We start from the raw sequence: 6,486 nt of genomic DNA on the forward strand, positions 1-6,486 counted from the left end.
GGGGCAAGGGCTCTAAGTGGGGGGCGTGGGCTCTGGGGTGGGGCCGGAAATGAGGGGGATCAGGGCTGGGGGTTGGGACGTGAGCTTATCTCGGGTGGCTCCCTGTCAGCAGTGCAGCGGGGAGTGGGGGCTAAGGCAGGCGCCATGCCTGTCCTGGCACCACGTTGAGCCCTGGAAACGGCCAGCTGCAAGTCCAGGTCCTCGGCCGGGGCAGTGGGGAGGGGGCAGGAAGCTCCGTGTGCTGTTTTGGCCGCAGGCACTTCCCATGCCCCAATGGCCGGTTCTCGGTCAATGGAAGGGCAGAGCCGATGCTTGTGGTGGGGGCAGCGCGTGGAGCCCTGTGGACCCCCTGCCATGGAGCCGGCCCTGCTGGCCGCTTCCACGGCGCAGCGCGTTGCCAGAACAGGTAGCGACTACCCTGCCTTAGCCCAGCAGCACCACTGACCGGACTTTTAACGGCCTTTTGACCAGCACCTGGTCACCCTAGGCAGGGTGGGTCACGGGCTCACAGCAGAGGGGGGGCCCTGGTGGTGAAGAATCAGCCGGCACCAAGTTGGGATTTGCAGGGCTAGGCTGGAGGGTGCCTGCCTAGGTGATCAGGCGGGCAGCCCCCTGGGTAGGGCAAGAAGGAGGAGGTAGCGGAGGAGAAAGAGGGTGGGCCTATGATTTTGGCCTCTCCCCTGAATGAAATTGAGGTGAGTAATCTAAAAAAAAAGACAAAATGCAGTTGATGGATCAAGGTAGTAAATAGTTTGGGACTCGCTGATCTAAGGTGACCGTGATCACGCTTTCAAGCTTTACACCGTACAATTTTTTTTTTTATTAAGATGAAATTGCCTCATCACCAGAGCCCAGGATAAAATTTCCAAAGTTGGATTCTGGCAGCAACAAGGCCCAATCAAACTCCCCAGCATTGCCAACTCTCCCAGTTTTTTCCACAGGTGACAGGATTTTGGCTGGGGCAAAGATGCCAGAAGTTCCAGCACAGTCTTTAGCAAGTTTGAGCCCTGCCTGGGTGAAAACCCATCTGCTTGGCTGGTTGTCCAGCCTGCCAGCCTCCTGGGGCAGAGCAACCAATCAGAGCTGCTGCAGGCAGAGTGCTCTGCCTCCCCTCTGTAAGGCCAAGCAAGCCATTCTCACTGGAGAGGAGGGAGCAGAAAGATTACAGTAGGTGAGGGTAGCTCTGCTCCCTCCCCTCCCATGAGCAATGAGACAGCTCTTCTGCTGCACCCAGCCTGGGAAGGGGCAGAGGAGGGTGAACAGCCCCTGGAGGTCCACCCCAGCCTGGGAAAAAGGGATCCTGCTGCAGCCCTCAAACCTGGGAGTTAGGAATGGAGAAACAGAGGTGAAGCTGAATTGAAGGGGTGGGTGTTGGTGGTGTTGGCCTGTTGGGGTGTGGGAGATGGGCTGAACTGACATGGGGCCGGGTGGGGGGAAGCTCCTGTGGCAGGGGCCAAAATCACTTTCCCCAATACATTTGGGAGCATGGGAAACACTAAATTGTACCCTTACTTGCACAATGGGGATGGGCAGGGGAAATTCAAAACTCAAAAGACAGACCAAAATATCTTTTGATAAAAACCTCATGGTTTTGGGGGGTGGCAACATTTTTTAGCATCTGACTTACGATTTTTAATCTTTTGAGGTTGGCAATACTTATGGATAGTACCATGCCCAGTTGTCTGGGCTCCTGTGGCATAGAGACCCATACCCCTTGAGTGGAGACAATGAATTTGCTGGTGACTGCCTTTATGATACAGTGCAATGGCTCACCATGGTCCATGCAAGAGGTAGAGATGCAGACACAATCTTAGCAGCTCCAGAAGCAAAACAATTGTGTTAGTTGCTGTTTTGATAAATAACCCTAGGAAGACAAAAATCAAACTTTTCATCTGTTTCTGGTGTTACTAGATTTGGAGGATTCATGCTGGAGGCAGTGTGGCCCAGGGGATAAAGTTGGAACTAAGAGCAGGAGCCCTGGTTTTAATAATGTCTCTGAGACTGATTCACTATATGACCTTGGGCTAATCACTTAACAGTAGGGCTGTCAATCGCAGTTAACTCATGCAATTAACTCAAAAAAATTAATCGCGATTAACCACAGTTTTAATCACACTGTTAAACAAGAAAATACCAGTAGAAATGTATTAAATATTTTGGATGTTTTTCTACATTTTCATATATATCTTGTATTCTGTGTTGTAATTAAAATCAAAGTGTATATTTTATTACAAATATTTGCACTGTAAAAATGATAAAAAGAAGAAATAGTATAGTTCATTTCACCTCATACAAGCACTGTAGTGCAATCTCTTTGTCCTGAAAGTGCAACTTACAAATGTAGAGGGTTTTTTTGTTACATAACTGCACTCAAAACAATATAACACTTCAGAGGCTACAAGTCCACTCAGTCCTACTTCTTGTTCAGCCAATCGCTCAGACAAACAAGTTTGTTTCCATGTATAGGAGATAATGCTGCCCTCTTCTTATTTATAATGGCACCAGAAAGTGAGAACAGGCATTTGTGTGGCACTTTTGTAGCCAGCATTGCAAGGTATTTAAGTTCCAGATATGCTAAACATTCATATGCCCCTTCGTGCTTTGGCCACCATTCCAGAGGACATGCTGATGATGCTCGTTAAAAAAAATAATGCGCTAATTAAATTTGTGACTGAACTCCTTGGGGGAGAATTGTACGTCCCCTGCTCTGTTTTACCCACATTCTGCCATATATTTCATGTTATGGCAGTCGGCAGTCTTGGATGATGACCCAGCACGTGTTGTTCGTTTTAAGAACACTTTCACTGCAGATTTGACAAAATGCAAAGAAGGTACCAATGTGAGATTTGTAAAGATAGCTACAGAACTCGACCCAAGATTTAAGAATCTGAAGTGCCTTCCAAAACCTGAGAGGGATGAGGAAGGGCTCATGCTTTCAGAAGTCTTAAAAGAGCAACACTCCGATGTGGAAACTACAAAACCTGAACCACTAAAAAAGAAAATCAACCTTTTGCTGATGGCATCTGACTCAGATAATGAAAATGAATATGTATCGGTCCACGCTGCTTTGGATGGTTTTCAAGCAGAAACCGTCATCAACATGGATGTATGTACCTTGGAATGGTGGTTGAAGCATGCACATCTAGCATGTAAATATCTTGCAATGCCGGCTACAGCAGTGCCATGAGAATATCTGTTCTCACTTTCAGGAGACATTGTAAACAGAAGCGGGCAGCATTATCTCCTGCAAATGTAAACAAACTTGTTTGTCTGAGCAATTGGCTGAACAAGAAGTAGGACTGAGTGGACTTGCAAGCTCTAAAATTTTACATTGTTTTATTTTTGAATGCAGTATTTTTGTACATAATTCTGTATATCAACTTTCATGATAAAGAGATTGCATTACAGTACTTGTATTAGGTGAATTGAAAAATACTATTTCTTTTGTCTTTTTACAGTGCAAACACTTGTAATCAAAAATAAATATAAAGTGAGCGCTGCACACTTTGTATTCTGTGTTGTAATTGAAATCAATATATTTGAAATTGTAGAAAACATTCAAAATATTTAAATAAATGGTATTCTATTATTGTTTAACAGTGCGATTAATCACAATTTTTAATCACCTGATTAATTGTGATTAATTTTAATTGCTTGACAGCCCTACTTAATAGCTCAATTTCCTAACTATAAAATTAGAATAATTAGCATGATGGACATGGAATTACTATGTAATCATCTAACAATATTGAGATATAATAATTTTATGAACAGCTTTACTTTCACTTCAGTGACTTGGTTCCATAATGTATACTAGGTTATAAGACTCTCCTGTATGAATATATTGTTCTAGCTTAATAGAGAGTGTGGGGAAAAACAAGCAAGGAAGCAACATAATAACTGTAGATAAGCAACCTCTGAACAAACACTGGGGAGGCAATTCCAAAATGATGGCTTACTTCCAGGCCCCAGAGCAAAGTGACACACCTTTTCTGCCAGTGCTGGAGAGGAAGAGATCAAGAGAACCCAAAATAGTTTAAAAGCCCTTTTCAGGGCAGGAGGAGGGTCATTTATCATCAGGGAGACAGGTTAATACAGAGAGATACTGTAGAAGAGGTCTAAAGAAGTGGGCCTTCCCCCAGATCCAGGGATTGGTAAGCGTTAGGAAAAGACAGGCAAGCATGTGGACTGTTAATTGTTTTAACATCTGTTTTCTGTGAAATATTTTAGTTATAAATAAATAATACTTTACTTTAAAAGGCAGGTAACCAGTGACCAAACTATCTCATAGCTGTCGATGGAAACAAAGTACAGGTACTGAACAAAAGTCAAGCCTGCTGAGGTAATCATGGTTTGTATCAGAGGACTGCAGCCCAAGGCCTTATCTGAGAGCAGGAGAGTTGCATGCTTCCACTCTGAGACAGGTGATGCCTAGAGGATCCAAGAGGTGTTGGGGGGTGCAGTGAGAGTAGTGCAGCCCACGAGTCACATGCATCCCGTCAGGCCACAAGACAGTTTGTTTACATTGACCATCCGCAGGCACACACTGCTTCCCGCAGCTCCCATTGGCCAGGAACGGCGAACTGCAGCCACTGGGAGCTGCGGGAGGCTGTGCCTGCGGATGGTCAATATAAACAAATCGTCTTGTGGCCCGCCAGCGGATTACCCTGACGGGCTGCATGCAGCTTGCAGGCCACAGGTTGCCCACCACTGAGTCAGACCAGGGAGATGAGAGAGATGCAGTTAGCCTGAGAACCGTGACAACTACATTTATCTGTCTTTGTAAAGTTCTTTGAGAACTACAGATGAAAAGTGCCTGTAACGTGGCCTTTGCTTGCCCTCGCACAAATCAGTCAGAGACCTCCTCCAAGTGCAATCACCAGTGCTTTTTTTTTTTTTTTAACAGTGTCAGCTCTCACCACCTTCTATTTACAGACAGTTGTAAACCAAAAATCTGGGAGACAGCTAGCTTCTCCAGCCAGCAGGGATGGTTAGGATGCCTCTTAATTGGAGCTGGGCTAACAGGGGCCTGGCTCAGGACCTCCTGGCCAGCACCTTGTTACAGTGCCCTGTAAGGTCTAAGAATCATTATGGATCAGAGAGTGACAAATTAATACTGTTTATAATGGGCAACATAACGTTGTTGATTGCCATACATAGCATAGACATTGCATTCTTGTATACTTACACTACCGTTGCAAAATTCACTGCAGCAATTCTTTAAACATTCAGAAAAAGGAAATTCAGAGGCAAAGCTTATTACTCTGTCTTTAACTATCTCCCCCCTGCACCACAAAAGAGGGAGCTTTTTGTGTTGATTTGGTAAATTAAGGCATGCCCTTGATATACCTGATATTATTTTCATTAAGTTTCTTTTTTATTACATGTTTTGACGGTCTCTGTATTGGTAACATGAAAGTAGTTGGCATGACTTTAATATAACATCAGGAGCATTGTGGCAAAATAAACACTGGGAAAGCAAAACAGTTCAGATATGATAACTTTTAAATATTGATTAAACAAAAAAATTGAAACATTAGATCTAAATATTAAGAAGAGTAGCAACTTTTTTATTTATTTTATTTTTACACTCCTACTTTGGTCTCCAGTGCTGCCAGTTACACAAGACACTTCTCAGAAATAGCAATTTTAATTTAAAAACAACTTTGTATTTCATGTCAGTTTTTTATGTAGTGAGAAATACTTTAGCCCATGAAGTAAGCATTTAGAGGTCTCATTATCGCATCACGTATGTATGCAATTTACACTGACTTCAGTAAGAAATGTCTTTGTGCAGAAGACCTGATAATCGGGATCCAGAATGCCACACTGAGCAAAATGTCTGCAGCTTTTCTTAAGTTCATAAGAACCTAAGAGCAGGAGTGAACACGTGTCATGGGTCCCCTAACTCATCACATACTTTATAGCTTTTGGTTTGTCTGATCAATACTCCAACCTAAGCCCCATAAAACTCCCCCTGATAAAGATTGGATTTATTTATGACAGCCCAGGACCTTTTTGATTTTTTTTTTCTGTTCAGACATAGAGACTTTTTGGAATGTATTTGCCCTCCAGTAATCAAAAATTAGATTTTAAATTAGGAAAAAGCTGTTTTCTAATACATAGCATGTTGTTGGAAGAAAGAGTTTACCATCCTTATGATTAGTTTTTAAACTGATGTGTTCTTAAGGAACAGCGGGTTCCAGCAGCTCTTGAGAAAGCTGCTGTGCAGGCTTTTCCTAAGCAGCCAGTTGTAGGCTACTGATCTGTCTCCCCACTCTAGGAAGGATGGACACCGCACCCAGAGTCTGGATCAGGCCTTTCTCCTCAAGACTTTATTTATTGGTGGCACCAGCAATCCCCAGCAAAAACCTCAAAATAAATAGTTCAACATAAATCCAACAGATACTGACCCAGTGGCTTCCTTATCAGTGTCCATGCTCTAGGCAGCTTCTCCTTAGTCCTCATACAGGACATCTGCTTAGG

Source organism: Lepidochelys olivacea, assembly GCF_965140295.1.
Source record: "Lepidochelys olivacea isolate rLepOli2 genome assembly, chromosome: 1".
Lineage (NCBI taxonomy): Eukaryota > Metazoa > Chordata > Testudines > Cheloniidae > Lepidochelys > Lepidochelys olivacea.